The 23,844-nt window shown below is 39.7% G+C and overlaps 1 long non-coding RNA gene across 1 annotated transcript in view; it reads left to right on the plus strand.

The window, feature by feature from the left end:
* Window positions 1–23,844, plus strand: part of LOC148596042 (uncharacterized) — a 68,806-nt gene that overhangs the window by 21,420 nt on the left and 23,542 nt on the right. The window lies entirely within an intron of this gene.

The following is a 23,844-nucleotide window of genomic DNA, read 5'->3' on the forward strand; positions in this document are numbered from 1 at the left end:
ACATCTTATTCACATAGGATACGATGGCAGACATGTCAAAACGCTATGTTGGAATAGCTTTGAAACCATTGTTTTCACAAAGTTGTTCTTTGGGAATAGCTAACAAGGCAGAGGGTGAACTGTAAAGAAACCATATTAACTAGGGCTGAGTGTTGTCAATAGAGCAGTATCACTGCTTCCAGCAGCAACCTTGGCAGATAAGAACGTGGCTGTGCTTTGCCAGCTCTTTTCTGCCATACAGGAGTGGGGAGCAGAAGTTGTGAGGATCCTCTTTTGCTCTTTGTCTTCAATGTCTATGGAACATGTCTTAATTTTGGCCGTACCTTGCAGAGGATAAAATGTGATGACTACAGTGACTGTGACTATTTCTCTTCGTTTGCACCTGCCAGTTTTTGGGATGGAAAATAGCTCAGCCAAGAATTTAGGGAGAGAAGAGGACATTCCTTTTGTATGGCTTCTCGCTTCCCTGCATGGACATACCCCAAAACTCAGTTACATGGCTTTGCAGAAAATACTTGAGTTGCTGTTTTGTGTTTTTTGGATCACTATACTTATAGGCAAACTTAAACATAAATGCACACATGGATATGGTAACATATATTTATCTCATAATAATGGCAATAATTTCAGCTAAGACTTGCAACCATCGAGTGAAGTTCTCCACAGAATGATGCAATCTTTTCCTTTTGTCTTACTCATAAATTTCCATCAGTCCTGTTGATGCTGCTTTCTCATCATTGAACCCTGTTTCTTCATTCTGTCGGCTCCTTTCATCTGTCTTCTGATTTTAACTAGTTCTGACTCTCTTACTTTTTTCAAATGTTCCTTGAGAGAGTAGTTCCCAAATACAGAAACTAACCGTCTTAACAGCCTAACAGCACAGCAAGAACTAGAACACCAGTTCTGTTTAGCTTTGCAATCATTAAGGCTTTTATGACAACTTTCTTTTTAAGCTGTTTATTTCTTGAAAAGTGATTTTTAAAAACAGCATTGTGGGGTTCCACAATTACTGCTACTTAAAACCTGCCAGATCAAATCTTCTTAGATTATAATAAGAAAAAAACCCCACTTTTTTCAAATGCCAGCCCTGCATATCAGCTTGAGATGAGAAAATCAAGCTGTGTTCATTTTGGCTCATGGATGCCTGACAGCTAAGTCTGAGATGTTCATAATAATTCTGTTGTGAAGGTGCATGGATCACAGAGGAGGCTGCTTCTCTTCTAAAAGATGTGTTGCCTGTGCAACAAGAATGAAAAGAAGTACTTATTTTTGTCATGTTTACAAACTTAATAGGAGTTTTTACTACACACTGTAGAAGAATTCTGCTGTTTAAGTTGGCGACATTACTACGATATTGATGTTTTGTCTGTAAGTCTGTTCTAGGCTCACAAGAAAAGTTGTTGGCTGAGACTGGCATCTTTTTTTTTCTTTTTCTTTGTTTGCAAGAATACTGCAAAAAAATGACTAACTTTATTGGACGTTGTCTTGTCCTGAAGAATAACGGTGCTTCAATACCGTTTTTCGTTTTTGTTTGTTTTTGTTTTCTGTTATTTCCGTGTTTTGTTTGTTTGTTTTATTGTTTGTGTTTTTTGTTTGTTTGTTTTGAGAAAGAAACTTAGCATCGATATCCGATAAAATACCTGACTTACACCCAGTTGATCTGCTGGAAAGCAGCTCCATGGCGAGGGATTTGGGAGTTCTGGTTGACAACAAGTTAAACTTAAGCTGGCAATGTGCCCTTGTGGCAAGAAAGGCAATAGGATCCTGCTCTGCATCAGGAGGAGCGTTGCCAGCAGGTCAAGGAAGGGGATCCTGCCCCTCTACTCAGCTCTGGTGAGGCCGCACCTGGAGTACTGTGTGCGGTTCTGGGCTGCCCAGTACAACAGGGATGGGGAACTTCTAGAGAGGGTCCAGCGGAGAGACATGAAGGTGAGGAAGGGACTGGAGCATCTATTATATGAGGAAAGACTAAGTGAGCTGGGCCTGTTTAGCCTGGAGAAGAGAAGATTGAGAGGGAATCTTATCAACATGTACAAATACCCGAGGGGAGAAGATAAAGAGGATGGGGCCAAACACTTCTCAGTGGCGGTCACTGGCAGGGCCAGAGGTAATGGGTACAAATTGAAACATGGGAAGTTCCGTCTCCATGTGAGGAAGAACAACTTTGCTGTGAGGGTTCCAGAGCCCTGGAACAGGCTGCCCAGAGAGGTTGTGGCGTCTTCCAAAATTTCCAATTGAAACTGTGCACAGATGGAAATTAAGTTCATGCCCAGTTTGGAATATATCAAATTTCATGTGAATTTCATCAAACTATGCTAGGGACAGCACCATACTGTGAGGGAAACTTAGCTCTGATGTCCCTTAAGCAGCACCCAAGTTGGGTTTTCTTCCCTCGTGTAGCTTTGTTACCCTGTGCTGCAGTGCTGTGCTAAACAAAGATCTGGTTTCTTGATGTCCTGTCATACTATACCTGCATGTCTCTAACTCTTTAAACCTCAGCTCTGTGTTTGTCAGAGACTGCACCACAAGAATACTGTGTTCTCCAGGATTATGTTGTGAGTAACTTCTGATTATCATTTGGATAGATGGTTTCCAAGTGCATGGTCCAGGTCTGCTTTACTCTGTGAAACTTCACAGAATTACAGCACTGAATGGTATAGTTGTTTTAAGTTGAAATATGATTTATGTGACTAATTCTCTAAAGACTTTAGTAATCCTGGAAAAGTTAGACCTTTTTTTATGTGTGTAAGTAACCATAGGTGAAACAGAGTAAATAAACTGCAAGAAATAATCTTCAGTTGTAAAAGTAGATGATCATCCTAAGTATTCCCAATTATCACTGCATACTTTATCTGGTACATGCTGTTCCCTCTGTAGAAATGTAATGATGAATTTCAAAGCAGTGAATTTCATCAAAAATATTTTTTCGAAGAAATCCATGGTCTTAAAATATTAGGGAGGTTTCTATTTAATAAGCTGTCTTCCTTTTATGTTCTTTTTCTCACTTGCTTATTTGCAAAATTCCTGATATAAGGAGATTATATACTGAAGCTCTGTTGTGATCAGTTAGGTTATAGGTATCTTCATAGGTGTTGTATTTACTCAGGTGGTAGGTTAGTTTAGAAGCTTGATACAGTTATATTCATCTTTAGTGGTTTAAAGAGATCCACCATTTTATTTTTGAGATACTTGCATCTCTTCTTGCCCAAATCTCTGTCAAGATGCCAGAACTGTTTATCCCTGCCTGTTTTACAGGGGTTATAGGGCTTACCTATTGAGTAATATAAGAGGATGTAAATATCTTAAGCAGAAGATGTGCTCTGCTGTTAATAACTGATTTAATTATTTTGATTTTAAGTGTACTTCCCAATTTATGCAGGTTGCATGTGAAAAGCAGGAAGTTGAATTTTGTATTGTTAACATACAAAATCCTAGCCCCATAACAACATTGGACTGTTGATTTTATTATTACTATTATTATTACTTCTACCCTCTTTCATGTGGTCTTTATTGGACCCACATTGACCTTCTACCAAGTATAATCTTGTACAAATTCTAACTTAGGCTTTGAAGCAGTCTCTGGGAGAATGTATTTTATAATACAAATGATCCATAAAAAGTCTCCCGATGGTGGGATTTTTATGTCTGAATAAATCTGAATCTGTTCTGGATAAAAACTCAAATCATGGTACTTTTCTAGAGCATTGCTTTAGGGAAGGGTTATTTGGATCTTTCGAAATAGCAGAAAATAGTTTCTGGAGTAGTTGCATTGTTCAGATAGAAAAATACCTTGATTTATAGTTCTTAATATTGACAGAAAATAATATTTTATTCCACTACCTGCTGGTTAATATGCATCATGTAGAGATGAATAGTTTGCAGATGATTGAAAATACTTTAAACTTGAATGCTGTGATTACAGTTCTTTGTCTGATACTGAGTCGGTTAGTAATATTTATATTGAAGGTATTCTCTATTTGCCGAATAGACTATATAATTAGTTGAGAACCAGGATGTCAGAGAATCTTAATGTTTTCCCAGATGTTATTACCTTTGATTTAAAATGCTTAAAATAATCATCTTTGTTCCAGCCTTTGTTGAATCCAGCAAAAAATACATATTATATTCTTTCATTGCTATATATAAAAACTGCTTCAGTTATTAATGTAGCAAATCAGAAATGAAAACATACATGTGGAACCAGATAACCTTCAACAGACCAGCACCATTCATTAGAGATGAAATCCCAAGTACAGATATCTTATTCTTTACTCCAGTACCAGGGCAAAGGACAGTTCATCCAATGTTGCTCAAATAGCATGTTTAAATGTTTAAGAACAGTCCACCTGTAGTCTGATTAGAAATGTGAAAAATGAAATGACTGAAAAACTCTAGAGAATTGCTAATGGCATGTACCGTCTTTCGCCTTAGCTTAAGTTCAAATTTTTTCCAGGTCAGTACCAACTGAGAGTTTATGCTACCTGATGGCTTTTTCCTTGCCTCTGGTATACAAACTGAGAGGAAGGGCTCACTTAAATTTGCTGTTGTTGAACAGGAGGAACTCAGCAGCATCAAGGAGTGTCTGCAGTCTGCTCTAGCAGCAGAATAAGCTTGGAAACTGAACTGGTCTCCGTCTCTTGTCAATAGGTTGAGATGAAAACTGTTGCTTAAAGGGTATTTAAACATAGAGGGTTTTTTTTTTTTTTTTTTTTTTTCTCGTCCCAAATGTGCTAGAAGGACTGCTTGCATGGCAGTTTAGATATTACTTTTGGTAGCAAAAGCAGACTTATGATCAGTCTTATCCATAGTCTTAGTAAAGATATCCTGCGTAGGGTAATTCTCCTAGGAGAATGGCATTCTATTTTCCAGTATTTCCACCTAATCAGAACAGGACGCCTGCTTCACCAAAGCAGCCAAGTGCCACGCTGAGTCAGCACCTAGACAGTGGAAGCATCACTGAGAACCTCAGGCAAAAACTGTCAGGAGAGCCCTGAACAGCCTTGTTGCTGTATCAAACTCGTACTTCTACTGGAGCAGGTTACCATTTTTAGCTTTTTTGTTGTTGTTGTTGTCCAGGTGCCAGAAATCCTCGTAGTGCTGAGACGTGTAAATTGTATTATGTCCAGTTTAATGCAAGTAAACGTTCATTATGTGACTTGGCAAATGTTGCATAGCAAGTCGGAGACACAGATAGGTAGAGAAAGCAGGATTCATGAGCCCACTGAATCCTCCTTCCATGAAAACTTAATGGTTATAACTTGAGCTGTATAATTAACAACTTGCTGCAGGCCTGCTGGGTGATACAGTGGTACCTGCTAACCTCTTCTTCAGTGGAAAGGAGGGTTTTCATGCTAGGCATTGATGGTCTTTATTTTTCTTGGAAGAACATGCAGGAGAAATAGAGAAAGCAGTGTTGTCAGTCTCCTAGATACTAGTGACTATTATTTCAGCTCTTCTGAACGAGCCTTAGCAAAAGGCCTGCCTGTGACTTGCCAAGAAGGGGCAAGCAGTGCTTTGGGCCTCGTGGCAGGCCTCAGGTCTGACACTGTTAGCGTGTTGGCCAGTCCTGGCATACTGTGGTCTCGCCGGCTGGTCTGTCTTTTGTCTCAGCCTAAATGAGGGGCTCATGGGAAAGAGCAAAAGCAGCAGACCAGTTGTTTGTGTTTCACCCTTAGTAGGACTGAAAAAGGTCTTGGCAGAAATGAAAACTACTTGGGTCTCATTGAAAATCCAGATCAATGGATGTGTTGGTGTGTCAGCAGTGAATTCTCTGTTGCATAGGGCAGTATGTAATTGCCATATGTTACCCTTCCATGAAACAGTAGGATTGAATTTCTCTTAGGGAACTGAGGAAACATTTTTAATTTATCTGAAAAACGTGCATTTGTCTTGCTTTCTTCTGCTTTGACAGAGGAGTCAAATAATCTGCCTAACCAACAGCTAAAGCAACAGAACAACAAAAGGCTGAAGGTGATCAGTATGCTTTGGAGTGCTTCTCTGAAGGCATGGAGCTGTAGTCTCTGCTCTCCAGGTTCTCCTTCTTTAGCTCTCCTTCTTCAGCTCCAACAGAGATTAAAAGGCAATGGCTATGAACAAGGACAGAAAAAAAAAAAAAAAAGAAAGAAATCTAAGCAAGACATACCCAACTAAGAAAAAATTCAGGCCAACTGTTACTAAGCACTGCAAATTTATATAAAATAAACCTTGAAGGAAAGATGTGTTAACCTGCCCACATCCATGGTTTTTTGCATAGGTCCTCATTCTTTCTTTGGTTGGAGAAAAAAACTGTTGTCCAGTTCCTTCACTGGATGGCTTTATGCAAGCTTAGTGTGAAGAGCAAGGACAATGCACAGTGCAGTGCAAGGCTCAAATGGGATCAGCAGTTCCCTGTAAGAAACTCACTTGAATTAATAAGTTATACCTATTTAAAAATGTAGTACAGACCAACACTTTGTCTGTAAAGTAGTCTGCAGATTCAAATCTCAGGGTAGCTGCTTTAGCTTGCATGACTGGCACTGAAGCAAGTGCTGAGGATAACCCAGGCAAGGTAACTGGCCGTGGAATCGCTACAGAGCAGGCGGTTGGTTTTTGAGGGGGAGGGAGAGTAATGCATATTTTTTTGCTTTCTTTTTAATGCTACGTAAAGGGGTAGGTACAAATGAGCTTCTATAAAACTGGTAGTAGATCAGGTTCAGGTTTGCCTGAATGTATGTATGTGTTCAAGGAAATACTGTTGTGACATTGTCTGAATTCTGGTTCATTCTCTATTCTCTGAATTTTAAAAGGATTCCTTTTTTCTTTTTTTGTCTTTCCTTCCTCAAAACTTTCAGACATCATGGCTGCTCAGGCTGGCTTTGGCAACTCTCTCTGATCTTCGTAATTTGAACAGTCCTCCAGAACAAACACGACCCAAGATTGCAGGACCGTAAAAAACTTTAATTTGGGTCTAGGATCTAGGCTTATTCCTGCATGCTGATTTTTGTGTGAAGTGCAAACTGAGTCTTTTCTGATCCATTTTCATGTCACTTAGTTAAACATAGCCAGCCCGTGAACGTTGCTTCAGCAATCAACAGGTGTCTCTTTCAGCTGGAAAAGGATGGGGGTTTTCAGGTCAGGGCTGATTCTAAGCATAAGTTGGGTGGACAAGAATTCTTTGGATTTTCAGGTGTTGGGGACACCTTTGGCATTACAGGTAGAGGCTGGAGCAGCCTCAAAGCTTTTTCAGTTTCTGCTGGTTCTACAGAAGCTGTGTACAGACTACAGGCTGCAAAGTGAAGTAGATTCTGATTGTATTTTAAGAAAGGTCAGCTAAAGTCTTGCCAAAGGCCAGTTACTCTGACTGTGCTGTCCCTGAGCGTCTTCTCCTTTATTTCCAAACTTGAAAATACTCATGAATCACATGCAATGTCACTTGTTTCTCTAGTGCATCCACCATTCTTAAGTGAAGCATCGTAAAGGATAGCATGTTTTAGCTAGATTTCTCCTTCATTTACCTTGAAAAGAACACAAAGCCCTTATAAACGATCCCAAATTAAGACAATGCCTACAATATAGTGTGATTTTGAATAAAAAGTCATATTCAGCTTCATATTTAATAGGTAGGCACTGGCATTGGCAGTATGCCTTTCAGTGAGTGTTCTTTCGTAAAATTTCCTTCAGAAGAGAGAGACACTTCATCATTATTTTCAGTAGCATTGGATCCAAGAAATCATACAAGACTTTGACTTCATCCACACTTTCATTTTACTGAAATACAAGTAAGATTAGATGTGTCCTTTTCTCTTATGATGTGTTGCCGTGTGCTTTAGGGAGGCTTTGTGTTTAGCAGACAGTGTAATTGGAAGACGTGAAAGCAGGCACATTGCCCTTATTCTGTTCCTTGACTTTTATTTTAATCTTTTAGAAAAAGATAATTTGATGGCCTGGGGTTTTTCTTAGTCTTCTCCTGAGAACAATTACGTGTTTGACTATTTTGGTGACTGCTTTTATTTCTGTTAATTCTTGGTCTGATTGTTCCTTTTGACGGTTTAGGGTTTTACTGGTGGTCATTGAAAGGGATTAGAATTCACTTCGGGCTAGAGGATGTTTTGTGGCCTGTCATTTTTGTCTGAGTGTCAGATTAACAGTAATATTGCTTTGCAATAGCGGCCACATATCTGTGGCCATTTAGGATATCATGCTTTTTATCCTAATCCTAAAATCACCCTGACCATATCTTTGTGTAGGAACGTAAGAAGAAAAGTTTGATGAGACTCAAGAGAAGATAACTGCCCGAGGAAGCTGAATGACATACAAATGAGAAACAAAGTGATGTGTTTGGCATTGCTAGCATTTTTTTGGATACTGTATTCAGGAGAAAGTAAATCAATATTGAGATTTAAGAAGCACAAAAGGAGATTTCAGTACAATAAATTACATTCACAAAGGTGTTACCAAACATCCGCAGATATTACAGGAGCAGAGAGGATTATCACATCAGTTGCAAACAGTATACGCAGATTCTTAAAACTGCTGAGCACCTGAATGGTACACTTTGTTAAAAAAGGCATTACTGCTTTGCATTAGTGTCGTCATTCTCTGTGTTCCTCTTGTGGATTGAGTAGATTCCCCTCACAGCAGCACTGTAAGAAATATCAGATTTTTATCAGTCATTGCCAATTATGTGCTTTTCTCTTTCTTCACTTTTTTTTTCTTCCCTGGCCTCCCTTTGATGGGTAAGTTAATAATGAACGTCAAAAGTTAAGAATAGAAATTTAGACCTCAAGTCCAACTTGGTGTTTCCAGTCTCCAACAGTGATTGATATCAAATATTTCAGAGATGCAAGTAAGTCCTCAGCACACAGGTATGGGGTGCAGATCATTTCACATGAGGATTCATTCAGAATTCTACGATTAGATATAAATCCTAAAATACAGGTTTTAGTGTCCCTTCCAGAAATTTGTATTTAAATAATTTGATACTTTCTCAAATCTTGGTAAGTTCTTGCTTTAAGATGGCCTTAAATTCTGCTGTATGAAAAGATCTGTTTTATTCTTTATCTTTATTTGTCACTTTTAAGCCTCAATGGAAACACAACTGTTCTTACAATGTGGGATGGAAGAACAGAGTGTTGTTGTGTTCATTTGTGTATTGTTCCATTTCTTTCTCTTCCGCTCCTTTCTTTGGGGTACACTTCACAGTCTTTTCTAGTCTTTCCTCACATGAGAGATTTTTTTTTTCCATCCATCTAAGCTTTTCCATCATTCCTCTCTCTATTTGCCCTAGTGCTGCAATACCTTATCAGTAGTGGTATTGGTACTTCACATGATGATCCTAACTTTTCTTCACTTTTTTCATGTTGTCTATTTTCTGTAGTTTTGGGGTGTTTTGTTTCTGTGGTTCTTTCATCTTCTCTACTGAGGAACCTTATAACTCTGAACCTCGTTGTTCACCAATTTTCCAGATTGTTTAATCAAACTACACCATCATGAAGCCTTCAGGCCTCTCAGCTTGGTAACATTGGTGGAAAGAAATTGATATTACTTCTTTGCAGTCTGTGTCCAGAATTCTTTCTCTTTTCAGATTATTTTGCCTTTTCACTGGACTGCTTAGTGTCCTTTAATGCCTTCTTGTGAAAACCTTATGAAACAACTTTTTAAGGTCTCTGCATGTGACGCATGCTCATCAGGTTTCCTTCCTTCACTGTCTTGGTGTTGTAATAGTTACAAATTTCCTTAACCATTAAAAACATCTGGAAAAACACTGAGCTGATAGGTTCATTTCACTAGTTTGCAGGATAATAAATAATAGCATTTATTAGTCTATACTGCCTCAAATAGAACGTGTGTTATTGTCTTCCTTGTTATACATGTAAGGGAAGGAGAGGGAGAATTTGCACATTAAATCTTATACCAGAGACTGTAATGAAATTAATGAGTCCTTATACATTGACTGAAGGGTTGAAACTACATGAGCTTTCTGCCTGTCACAGCTGGAGGGGGCTAAGGAGGCCTGGGAGGTCCTTCAAGCAGACATGCTTCTTTGTGAAACCTGTGTAACTTCTCACAGAGCCCTGCAGGTTCCCACAGACCTCCGAATCAGCGATTCCATAGCTATTCTCAAACTACCTGAGCCTTTTCTTCACTACCTGTATTGTGCTGAAACAGAATATTTCCTTCTTTTTTCAAGTAGTCTTTTACCCATTCAATGCTCTCTTGCCCATCATCTTTTCCATAAAACAAACAATTCCCACTTATTTAGTGACCTTATGTAGTGATGCTGCAAAAAATCAGTAGTTATATTCAAATCTCAGTAATATGATCTGACTTCTGTTACACTGTAGTAATTACAAGTAAATTTGCTGAGATGTCTGCCTATGCAGAAATGGTTTAATGCAGCTATCTTCCAGGTAGCTAAAGGATAAAATCCTTGCCTAGGCTTTGCAATGCTTGCCTGGGCTAATTCAGGTTAGGGAGTAAAACAGGTTTAATCTGTAAGTGTAGTACTTGCTTTTGAAGATGCCTTAATCATAACACCTGAGGTGTTGTTGAGAAAGGCTGAGAAGTTCAGTTTGCCCTGTACGGATTAGAAACAGGGTTGCCTGTGCCATGTTGGCATCAGTTTTCCTGTCCTGGAGTAGAAATGTTCATCTGGTCATGCCTGCAACACAGATGGAGTTGCAGAGATGCAAGAAATGAGGTTTTTTAAATTTATTTAATGTTTGCTCTAGAAGTGATCGAGTCAGTACTGCATTTGCATGAACTGAAAACAGTCTTTCTTACATGGGAATAGGTATTTGTGTCAATAAGTACATAAAGCCTTAAAGTAATGCGATGGGTATTTTTCCTCATGCTCACCATCTTTTAAGGAAAGCTATGAGGAAAAAATCTTATTTCACTGCTAGTGAAATAAGAAGCACATGTTGGGGTAGTTACCACAGATTAAATCATACAGAGGAAATTAGTGTTAACAGAGATCACCTGTTTATTCCAGTTAGGCAAATATTTGCTGTGTATTGTCTGACAAATTACTTAATGCTTGGGTTTTCAAAAGGGTATTAAATGTTAAAGGTTTCTAAGAGAATGTCTTGAGGAAACCTTAATTTTAATTTTGCTTGAAAATGATGTACTGAAATTGCTTTTTGCATTTTGTAAATTTTGTTTCATTCTGGTAGGTCTGACTGCCTGTCTTAGGAGTCTCCAGATCTCCTCCACAGTAAGGCTGGTGGTGGAGTTTGCCATCAGCTGCTGGTTCTCATGACGCTGATGATGGAGTTCGCTCCGATTCATGCTGTTTCCGCCTAACTAGTTTGAAATTTTATGGGCTTACTCCAGGTTTTTTATGTTTCCTCTTTATGTCAGTAATTAGCTCTCTGGGTTTATCTCATAATTTGTCACTCTAGCAATTTCTGGTTCTTAAAATAATCATTTTGTTGCAGTTTATTTATTTATTTATTTTAGTGATTCTTACAGCTCGTCTATTTAGAGAAGTAGTTCCAAAATAAGGAGTACTGAATTTAGAGTGATAGAGTTACCACAGAATAGCAAATTCCTGGTCAACGCTACTGAGCAGAAAACCTCACCATTCTTTATTCTCTTCCAAGTGAGCCACACATACATTGGTTGACCTCCAGATCATAATTGTAAATTGTCAATTCAGCTCTGGTTTCTTTTATTCTGGTTTTAATGGCATGGCATTTGTTTTGTGGGACCCTTGTCACGAATGAGCTCTTTCTATCAAACAAGATTTATTTTATTTTTTTTTAATCATCTTTGTCACTTCAGATGGATGGCAAACATATTTTTCTTGTAAAGTTTCATTCTGACTTTCAGAGCAATGCCGAAGAAGCCTTGCAGCTCATACCACAAGTAATTCTGTTTAGAATATGAGTTTTAAATTGAAATAATTAGAGTGATTTTTGTTTTCGTATAGTTTACCTGTGGAATATCTATCAAGCGCATGGAACACTAACAATAGGACCTAATTCATCAAAAATGCTTCCACGGTTGTTTTGATTTGAACTTTCACTATGGTCTTTTTTTTTTTTTTTTTTTGTAGGGGGGAAATAAACTGGCTATGAGACAAGTGATTTTGTTTTCTTTTCATCATCATCTAAATTAAATGTATCTTAAATGGCTATAAATGAGTGTGTATGTGGAAGTGGTTCAGCAGGGCTATGCTTTCATTGTGGCTCCATCTTTGTAATCTTGACCTTGTGGCTGCAAAAAATGCAGGGAACTCATAGCAAAAATAATACTTTATGGTTTTATGATTATGGGGTTTTTGGTAATTTAGTTTTTTTATTTTGAAAGAGGGCAACAGTTAGTTTCAGATCATTTCAAAAAGTATTATAATATGTAATATTTTTCTGGCAATTCACCTTAAAAAGCATAGGTTGAATTGAATTAAAACAGAAGTAGAAATTGCAGCGAACAAGATTTCATTACACATTTTAAAAGAAAAAGGAAAAATAAATTGTACAATTTTGCATGACAATATTATCATTACCATTTTATGAGGGGAGTGTATTCCAGTGCTCCAGAGTACTGTATCGATGTCTAAATATTGGGGTGCCCATCATTTATTCCTTCTATTTAGTGGCAAAGTGCGAGAAGCAATTCAGCTTTCCTTTTTGTCTTGTCACCATCATGCTCTTTGGCGTAGTTTGACTTACATAACTAATTATAGTCCTTTAAGGACACTTAGGAATTCGTCTTCCAAGTTTCTGCTGTTTGCATTTCTCCCAGAATGTCAAGTATAACCTTGTGAGGATAGTTTGACATTTCTGCAGCTGCATTCCATCCCAGCATACTTTGCTCATAACTAGATTTGGTACATTTCCTAGGTTCTTTATCCGGAAAGAGAATAGATTTATCTGGCATAATTAGTTTGTTTTAAATCCTTGCTGCTTATCGCTCTTACCTTTGTCATCACAGAGGTTTTTGTAGATGTTGCTATCTAAATATTTGCTGCATTCTTTTACTAATTAGTAATGTGGGGTTTGCGTGCCAGCCATTACAGCTGCTCCCCACTGAAAGGAGCCTAACTTCTCTGTGGCTCCGTTTTCGTCACTTAAGAAAAACTAGTTGGCAATTTGGAAGGAGGATCAGCTGACTTGGCACCGTAGTAAGTGTATTATCTGGGGTTTTGGAAATTCTGGGGTACTGTCAACTGTGAAATATAGAAAGTTATGTTACCCAAGGTGTGTCTGCTGGATAGCCTAACATATCAAGTAAAGAAAGGAGGGTCTGTTTTTGAAGTTTCCTTGGTAAACATGAGTGCACCTTAGTGATGGTGTCTGATGCATGTTGATCCATGTTTTTTGTGTACCTCAGTCTAAAATCCAGATGATTCCTACCTGACCCACAGAATATTTTTCCCTATCTGTATCTCTCCACCATGCTATTTATCAGTTGAGAGTAAAGAATTCTCTGTAAATACAGACAGTTCTGTGAATCTCTTTATTGCAAAGGTGAATAAATCCAGCATAGCCGTGGCACAGCATTAGCAATGAGGTGTATTATTGTAATTACAGTTGTTAGTCAGCAGGGTTCCTGATTGTGAACTCCATTTGCACATCTTTCCACCCACAAGGAGTGACAGACATAAGTTGAAAGATGACAGGAAGGTGATAGATGTAGAGATGATGGATCCAATTGCCATCATTTGTTTTGTTTAAAAAAGGGAACACGATGGTTTCATGTTAGTGTCTTGCACAATGATGATACCTTTTCTGAGAACAAGGAAAAAGGTACCTCAGATTTGCAGTTCTGGGGCTTGGAGGCAGTCACCCCTTCATGAGTTTATATCCAGCAATGACAGTTCAGGGCAGAAAGCAGATTAGTTTCTGTTAATTACTGTTCATCTCTTACAGCATCTTCTGTGCTGGAATTAATAAATAATTATTGCTGGAAGCAATTGAGGTTTAAATGTATAAAAACAGACAGAATTCAGAACTCTATCCATGTTAGCTCTGTATTAACGTTGAGGATGACTATGAAACTGTGGTGGCAGAATCCCATCAGTTCTTGTGCGCTCTAACAACCAACACTGGGCACTTTGATGACTGCCACTTCAGCCTGATATCTGTAAGATCTGAAACTGCTTCACACTCATCTGTCTACAGCCAACACTGAAGAGAAGTGCTTGTATTCAAGGTTGGAACCAGCTGTCCGGAGGTCGTGGGGTCTCCTTGTCTGGAGATCTTCCAAACTCGCCTGGATGCCACCCTGTGCCACGTGCTCTAGGTGACCCTGCTTATGAAAGGGGGTTGGACTAGATGATCTCTAGAGGTTCCTTCCAACCTCAGCCATTCTGGGATTCTGTCTGTTTTGTTGGCCATCTCTGTTGAAGAGGTTTGGCTGAGTGACTTCTTAGGACTAATGTTCTCAAGCTTCCTATGACTTATAGCTATGGCAAAGAGAGGTTGTAGAGTTGAAACTCAGATGGACAGAGCCCTTTGCCACCTAGGTTGGTGTGCCTTTAGACAAGAGATTGGAGCACTTATCTCTGGAGGACACATAAATTAATCTACAGCCTTCTGTTACATCCATGCCCCTACACTGAGTGTGTTCCATGAGGAGATGAGGTTAGTTTGCACAGGGTTTATTGAATTGCATTTTTAGATTTTATTTTCAGCTGAAAGGAATCCAGCTCAGGGAGGTCACGAGTGCAAAGCAATCAGAGGATTCACTTCAGAAGTGACTCTCTTCTATTTCAAAGTGATTTTTTTCCCCACACTGTCCCTAATGCACTGTGTCAGGAACATCCAGTATGAACCAGATAAATAACACTTACTCGGATCAGATCTATTGTTTAAAATGAATCACAGGTGAAAAAAACTGTTGATGCAAAGCTACTCTCTGTATAAGAGTCCGGAGGAATCAGCAGTCCGTAGCACATTGGAAAATCTCTAACTTTTCTTACTCAAATGTTTTCATGTTCTCTGGTACTGTGATAGATTTTTGGATTCTCAGATTTCACTTTAGCTTTTAGATTTACTTGAGCTGCTGTAAAAATGAAATGTAGATTTAATTCTTTTCTGGTGAGGCCTGCAGCTGAGTATAGCAGATAAAACTGCTTATCTCCTTTCTACTATGTTGTTCAACATTTTAAAAAGTTGCTTCTAGTTTCAAATGGGAATAATATAAAAGGATTAGCTTTATCATAACAAATGCAACAAAACAGTGCAAAGAAGATGCAGAAGAATCCAGGCAAAAATCCTTACTACTTACCTCAAAGATGGGAGCAGTTAAGAATACCAGAATATACTTAAAAGTTCTGTTCTATTTTGACCTATTTACTTTTTATTTTACTTTTAATTTTTGATCTGTTTCCATTCTCATTTTCTGTTCCCTTCTGCACATATTTTCTCATAGACCATCCCTAGAATTTCTGTTTTGCCATTACCCAGTCTACTATTTCCAAAAGTCTTTCCTCTTTTCCCTCCTTTACTTTTCCTTTGTTATTGCTGTAAATACATTGATATCTTTTTTCTGCTTTCTAGCATGGAAAGACACGATTTTGTTTCTGCAGAAAAGCAGAATCCCCAGCAGTCCACTGAAAGAGCTAGCTGGAAACAGGAATCATCCCACAGCCCTCGCCCTCCCTATCCCAGAGCTGTTTGGTATTGAAGGAGCAACAAGCACGTAACTGAATCCTGGGCATTTGCCGAGGCCTTTTGGCAAGGGAATAACCCCTGAGCTTTCCGTCCCTGAGCTTTCCTGAGCTTGCTCTTGTCGTGCAACAAAACGTGTTGCTGAGGCTTTGCTTCTTTCAAAGCAGTTTTCTGTCTGTCACGTTTGTTTAGCCTGATATGAAAAGGTGTTTATTTGCTCTTCTGACTGCCACTTATTGATTTTAATCAATTACAGCCACTTTAAACCTTACTTGTTCAGGATAACTTTTGGCTATTAACTTAGTTCTATACATCCCCACTGCTTTCCCCTTTCCAGTTTTGAATTGTCTGCTACTTTGCTTAGAGCAGTCATCCAAATCCCAAGTGAGCAGTAGATCTTATGTGAATTACGGATTTGTCTCCTGAACCTGCTACTTGGAAAGATGCAAGGAGAGGAGCAGTGTGTGCAGCTTCAAGTTTTACTGACTAGCTTCCACCATGGGGTTGAGTCAACATTGAGTACAAGGCCTGTTTTGTTAAGGATTCAGCCAACACAGTGATACTAAAAATTGCCAGATTCCCATTGTCAGCGGTGTTTCTCATCTTCATTGTGAGCTCTACGGCTTTGTGTGCTAGACTTGACTCGGATTTCACCTGTTAAAAGGAGAAATTGAGGAAACTTTTATTTCCCAAGTTGCCCTTTCTTACAGTAAAATTGATGAGGAAATTAGCACAGTCTCCTGTCTTTTCATCGCTGTCTGCCAACAATGTGTCAAGTTACTGAGGATAAAAATCAGCTCGTGGTGGCATACAGCCCACTTGGAGTGAGAGAGGCTGCCCCCAGAGTTCTGCTGCTAATGAAATGGGTCATTTCATGGATGTGTATTGATCAGTGCTGGCACACATTCCTGAGGCTTGTTGTGCAGACAGGGTTCTAGGGAAGAAAGTGAGCTAAAAACATTGCTTTTGCTTCCTGTGTTTATGTGGATGTGATGTGAGAGCTGAAGAAGCTCTAAGGAGTTGAGAGGTGGGTGGGTGGGTGAGCAAAACGGTTTTGCTCCTGTGATAGGTGGTGGCAGCTCACCGTGGTCATATCAAATCAAGCACTGAGAGCAAGGAGAGAAACAGGAGCCTTGTGGAAGGTGCACGGCAGGAAGTGGCCCTGGCAGCCTCTAAAAGAAAGAGCTGGGAAAAGCAGTGACAGTGAAAGTGTCAGTGCTGTATCTCTGTAAGTCTTTGGAGGAAATGCAGTGCTTTGACACTCGGATTCAGCAGAATGGAGGATGCCTGCAGTACTGTACCACACAGTATTGCCTTGGGAACATTTCTTTTAGAGGCCCTTTATCTCTGACAGATACTGTCTTCATTGCATCTTGCCCACAAGACACAACTGTAGGATTGTGAGGGCTCTTCTGCTTCTTTGAATCTGCTGGAAGGGAGGAAATGAGCCTTGTAGAACTTGTTCTTTCTTTATAGAAATGTAAGCAAATAGATGTACTGACAGTGTGCATGCAACACATTGGGTCACTTTGCTTTTCACAGCTGTACAGAGAAGTGATGTTGTCATCCTCCAACGAGATTTAAGCTGCAGAACCCACAGACAAAGAGGCAAAAGTTTGTGGCAGGTACCCAGGCATAAGAGGTAGATCCAGGACATGGAGCTTCCTGCTTGGCAGAATTCTGCAAGTGAGTAGGTAAAGCAGAATAAGGGCATGAAATTCTCGGCACCCAAATTACACAGCTGACAAAAATGCAATGAAGAGAAGAATTCACTAGCACTTGGCTAATAAATCTTTTCTGACATAAAGAGTGGGAACTGGTGGATTTTTGTTGCTAAGGATTTGTTGCATGGAAATGAGGGGGATTCTGCTCATGCTGGTTTGAGTGACAAAAATCTGTCTTTCACATCGGTGAAATAAGACTGTGCTTTGTAGCATTTCCCTTTAATAACAGTCTCCCTGTTTCTCTCTACTCATTTGTCTTTGAACTAGCTATAATTAGTAGCAACATACATTTGGCAGGCAGAGATTGGGCAGGTGGCCATGGCACTTAGCAGAACTGGAGCTTAGGAAGCAGCGACTGCTGTCCTCGCATTTCTGTGCCAGCGCAGGTAGAGCAGTTGACCCTACTGAAACCCTCACTTCCCTAGCATTTGATTTTTGGATGTGAATTGTACTAGTGAGACAGACTTCAAATCTTATTTAGTGATATCTGACAATGGTGTTCCAATAACATTCAGCACAGAATAACACTCAGCCAGAATTCATCTCTAATTAAACAAAATCAGGCACGGGGGAAAAAATAGAACAGTTTTTCTGTGGTCTGTATCATAATGTACAGATGAGTTTGTCAGCTCGTCTAGTACTATTTTCCTGACGTCCCTCATTAACTCCATTACTTCTTTCTGCCGCACACTCTTGTTAAAGGGCAGTAGGGAACATCATAGTTCATTAAATCCAGCAAAGGCCAAATTTGAATAAATTGTAGGTAATTATAAATTCAACTGAAAATGTAATTTGATGTAAAACAGAATTATACTATTCGCCCTTCCCATTTCCTGCTTTTGTTAAATAAGTTTTGTGCCTGCTGCCTTTTTGATAGCCTGGCTCTCCTGGAGAACAGCCTTTCTTTCCAAAGTAGCTACCTTGTACTTTGAGAAGGGTGATTCAAAATAAAAATTTGAAGGGCAGGGTTTATCTCAAATGGTCAAAGCTGTCCCCTCCATCTTGAGCATGCACTTTTAAAGGGAAAATGTTACCAGATAAATGTCACAGAAGATCTCACTTAGCCAAAGAGGAACATGGTCTCATTTTGCAGTGGCCTGTGAACTGGGTTATTTGGATCTCTTTTTCAGCATTATCAAATGTGACTGTCAAAAAATAAGAAACCTGATCAAAAAAAAAAAAAGTTAATACCTTAAAAAAAAATTTAGAGCTTTATTTCTTCTCCATCTTCTAATATAATTCTGATTTCTTAGCCTTCAGCTGCAGTCCAGTTGTGCTTAAAGTAGCTGCCAGAGATAGGTAGGCTGAAAAGAAACTTCTGTAGTTTCAATAGAAATTTTCTTGCAACTTCAGGATCCAGCACTTTTTAAAACAACCACCTAGTTATCCCGAGAAAGGAGTTATAATGCTGACAGCTCCTGATGGAAGTTCAGCATTACTTTGTCTTCATTTTCGAGCTGGTTTCCAATTCAAGAAAGAAAGAAAATATGGAGTTTGAAGGTAGGCGTCATCATATCAGGAGCACGCAAATGGACTTGCAGAGACTGCAGGGGAAATATATTGCTTTCTATGTGCTCATGTTCATCTCTCTGTTTCCTAAGCACATCGTTCCTTAGATGATTCCTAGTGCTATTTTAAGTGAAGCTTCTTTTATTTATTTTTTAAATAAACTTGTCTTGCAAATTTTGCAGTGCCAAAAATTTTCAGTCTGTCTCTTTCAAGTCAAGAGAAGAAAATATTGATTGGGGGTGGCATCTGGCTGCCTTTATTTCTCTGAGAAGCTGAGAGCCTTTAGGCCATATCTTCCATGCATTTTGCAGATGTAACTTATGTGAGCTTTCCATTTTGCCCTATTCATGCAGGTAAGTCCTGGCGTTCAGTAGACTTCCCACAGGAGGGAACTAATTTGACTGTGGTTCTCTATCAAGGTTGTGTCACACACAAAGTAGGATTTTTAGCCAAAACAAAGCTTTGCTGAAGTTTTATGTTGTTGCTTATAAAGCTTTCAATATAAATATTTATATATATATATAAGACTATCATATAATGAAGACACTTAAGAGGAAAAAAGGCCATGTGCTGAGTGGTCATTCTCAGTAAAATACTCTGTAGAGGGTAAATTAAAAAAAGAAGCCAAATCAACATACTTGCATACCAAAACTAACTTTCTATACCTGTGCTTCTTATAGCTTGTGATGATTCTACTTTTCAGTCTTAAGTATTTTGTGAGGAGAGTGACAAATGTGTGTCATGCCGTATCCTTGGGTTCTGATAAAATTCTCCTCAAACTAAAGTACTTAATGTAGCTATGATGAACAGTGGGAAGTAAACACACTAAATAAATGGATTGTTAACAAAATTATCTCCAAAATTATTCCATATGCATGTATGTGTGTTTATTCAAAAGGAAAGAGTAGTAAATGTGATATCCTAGCATCCAAGGTTTACGACGACTGTCCTATGCTTGGAGTCAAGTCCTACCTGAATGAGGTAAAGCTGTTGAGTTTAATGAAAAGTTGACCTAAGTCTGCTTTGCTCTATCTCTTGCTCAGCAGAGAGCTTGTCAAATGAAGACTACCTCGGTGACAGAACAGCTTCTTAGAGAACAGGAAAAATCTCTGCTCTTGTCTTTATTGCTTGATTCTGAATATGATCAAATCTGGCTTTGTGTCTGTCTTCTGCTAGTGTCTGTCTTCTGTGTCTGTCTTCTGCTAGGGAATATTTTGAGGAGGGATGTATGGAAGTGGAAGGTTTTCCTTCAATGTCTAGAATGGTCTACCTAGAGCCTCCTGCTTTCCTGATGTAGAGCAGGAATTCACATTGTCAGAACGAATCTGCACCTTGCTAATGAGCGCAAGGGGTTTCCCAAAAGCCAATCTGGAGCACCAGCCCTAAGTCACCTGATGAAGAAGATCAGCTTTCCCCATGGGCCATGTAAGGATAGTGGGAGGTGCTGTTCATAGACTGTAAAACCACTTAGGCAAGTGTGAATTCCCGTGTAAGTAAAAAGGCTGGAAGACGCAATCATTTTCTTTGATTCTCTTTGTAATGCTGATTTCAGTTTTCTTCATGCACGTTTTGAGCAATGCTGCTTTCAGGAACTCCCCCCCAAGTTTTCTGAATGTGATGTGTTGTAAACTCTGCAGGCAGAGCAAGCAGGAAGCTGCCTCTTCTGATTTCCTTTCCTGAAGAGCTGATAATTAATAAGCACCAGGATATTAAGCTTACCATAGCTTTGCTGGTAGATGAAAAACTATTCCTACTGGATGTAGTTAGATAGCAGAGTAAATCTGTAATATGTCAGTCACTTTTCATATTTAGAGAAATTGCAGCCATTGGCATACGGAACAGTATCTCCCCCCTTAAGAAATGTAATGTGACTGATCAACAAATGGAAATCCTACATGGTAATATTAAATTACTCCCTGTTCTTCAGCTGGTCACCAGATGTAGGAGTATCAGGTAGATAAGAGACACTTTTGGTCTGAAAAGCAAAGCCGTGTGTGATTTCTGTATATATACTTTAGTAGAAGAGTACTTAAACTGAAATAATGGTTCAGAGCTAATGAAGATTAAAGTGTTACCTACTGAATTATCCCCCCTAAATTCCTAAAGCTTCCTTAAATTTTTTCCTTACTAATTAGGCTCAAATCTGCTTAGACCTAGTCTCTAATGAGATGACTGTTCAATTTCTTTCGTGTGTATGTAGAATGAATACCAATGCTATAACACATGCTATATCTACCAGTGTGTAGGGACTGATTTACAATGCATCTCCTGCACGCCAGACCCTGGCGCAAAAGGCAGGAGGGCTGCTGAGCGCAGAGCTCTGCTCCTTACCCTCCAGGAAGGTGCTGGGGAGCAGGTGCTGCTGACTCACGAGCACAGGAGACGCAGCTGGCTGTGAGTAACGCTCTGACACAGCAAGCTTTGTGTGCCCGGGGCTCTTTCAGAGCAGTTGCTGTTCTCGCTTTTTTCCTGAAGGTCACCTCTTCCGTCCAGGTGAGGAAATGCTTCCTCAAGGCAGGAATCGAGATGGCTTTGGGTGATGAGGTCATGTGGGCCCCTGCATGCTGAAAATGCAGGGCTTGAAGTTAAGGGTCTGAAAATGTGAAAGAGCTGTAGAAGAGACTCCCTTCTTGTCTTTCACTGGGATACAGAGAAATGGGGTAGCTCCAAACTGAAGGTCTTTTTAAATTTGTGCTTAGCATATGTTGTGGACTTCACTAGGGAGGAATTTTGATTCTTACACTTGAACAGTTTAGTCCTTTGAAGAGGCATTACTTATTTCACCCTTAAAAGCTTTGGGCTCTTTCTTCATACAGCAGATAGCCTGCTAATGCAAAAACAGTGCTAACAGGGTGCTTCTAAAAACTTGTCATGTTTATTTATAGGCTTGATGGGAGCAGATTACTCTAGAAAGCTTCTCTATTAAGGCAGCAATGTAACAGAAGTGACTAAGGAACAGCTTTGAAAGAGCTGCATGATCAATCAGATAGGACAGTAGTGACACTTCACTGTGCATTTTGGCAAACACTGACTGTTTGGCATCTTGGAACCACCTTCACAGCAACAGCAAATGCTTTTTCCTGGATGCAGTCAGCCAGTTTCATAACAGTTATCTGGACTCTTCAGTGCAGCATATGGCCAGAGGTAACAATATTGAATTTTCCTCCAACTGATAGCTCGTGGGCGCACTTTCAATTCAAATAGAGGATCTTTTGAGTTTCCCATGTTAGACAATTTGTTCTAATCCAGCAAGATCTTTCTTGGAAGCAAGCGAGGGCAGGAATCTTTTTTTCACATCCTGTGTTGATACTCGAGACATGAGAGTTATTTTTGTCTTGTCAGAAAAAAAATTGCCTGACATAATATTGGAAAAAAGAAACAATCAATAAAACACTTGGTTTTCTTTGCCTGTCAGACAGGGTCCAGTGAGATGTGCTTAGATTTAAATTTCATTTGGACTTGAAACTTTTTTATTGAGAAAGAAAATTTTATAGGGATTTTCAAAAGAAGAGATTTGGAGTGTGTTTTTTCCTATGGGAAATGGTGTTACAGCTGGGTGTATTGGGTCTGTCACAAAATGTACCCATCACCAGTAGGTCTGTAGCAGAGACAATGGTATGTATAAATTACAGGGATGTACTACGTCTGTAGAAGATTGGACGTTGATCTAGTTCCAGAGATATAGCATGATGTAAGTGTATTTGCCTGTAACTGGTTCCTTATTGCCTCACACTCTGCAATTTTGCCTGCAGCTGGTGAGGGTTTCTAACTTGTGCTTTTGGCTCTACAGCAGCTAACTGGCTGATTTCTTGATTTCTTCCCTGTAAATAGCGTTAACTTATTGACCCTTGGAGAAGGCTTTCAGCAGCTCTGAAACCCAGCACTGCTTTTGTATTGTGTTATCCTTGCTCTGCTGACTTTCTGGCAGACAGATGTGTTTCTTTGTTAGTATCTTCATAAAAATGCTTAATTAAAACAGAAAGTCAAAACGCTCCTCAGTCTGAGGCAGCAGTGGTCCCTGCCTCCCAGCCCAAAGGGTCGCTTTATCACTGAGTTGAAAATGCCTGAAGAAGGGCAGCAACCCGGCCGGGCGCGCGTGCTGGCGCGCGGGCCGCAGGCCACGGAGCGGCCGCGAGCGACGCGGGTCTGTTGGGGCGCGGGGCAGAGTCTGGGGCTGGAGCCGCCTCAGGATCACACAGGCGTCACCAAGAGCTGTGCCTGCTAGAGAGCAAATCTTCATGGAGAAATGAAGAACCTAAGGAGCTCGCTTTGTAAATCTTTAACAAGCTTTCAGCATAGGAAGATGTGTCAGTAGGAAAAGAGGTCACGCTGGGAGGATATCCCTCCTTTGAGGGTTAGCGAGCAGGGAGCTCCCCAGTGCTGAGGCTGCAGCCTCCCTGCGTACGGGACACTTCTGATCCAGCTTGAGCGGCAACGCGGAGGAGCCGGGCTCCCCCGGGGACAGAGAGGGGCTGCTGAGGCCACCGCAGCGTGAAACAACGTGCGCTTGGCCCCAAGGGGCTAACTGATACTAACGTTTGCGGGTATTTACCAGAAAACACTGCACAGAAAATTATCACTGAAAACTTCCGGGGGGTTTTGAGGCAGTTGAAGCAGTTTGGTTGTTTTAAGGCAATAGTGTTGCCTTAAAGATTGCTGCCTTTACCATTTGGTGTCTAAGCAAGGTGTGTTGAATAGCTTTTTTGACCTGTTTCCCCACTGCTGCAAACTCCTGAGCAGGATATGTGAAAGTAGAACATTTTAAAAATCAGATAGTGTATTTTTATTTAAGAATGAGCTCCATTTACCCTGACTTAAAATCAAAACTTGGTGTATTTATACAAGAAGATTACTATAAATATCACAGGAAAAGGCACATAAAATATATTACTACTTAGAGGAAAGCTGTGCAAGAGCCCTCAGAAGCGTATTCCTGGTTTCTTGGTCTCTTTTTTTTTTTTCATCATAAGTATCCCTGTTAAAAGCAAGTGATCCCTTATGATGTATATATATTA

This window comes from Tinamus guttatus, unplaced genomic scaffold (assembly GCF_059628265.1).
Source record: "Tinamus guttatus ecotype Peru unplaced genomic scaffold, ASM5962826v1 Tinamus_guttatus_pri_ptg000033l, whole genome shotgun sequence".
In the NCBI taxonomy this organism is placed as follows: domain Eukaryota; kingdom Metazoa; phylum Chordata; class Aves; order Tinamiformes; family Tinamidae; genus Tinamus; species Tinamus guttatus.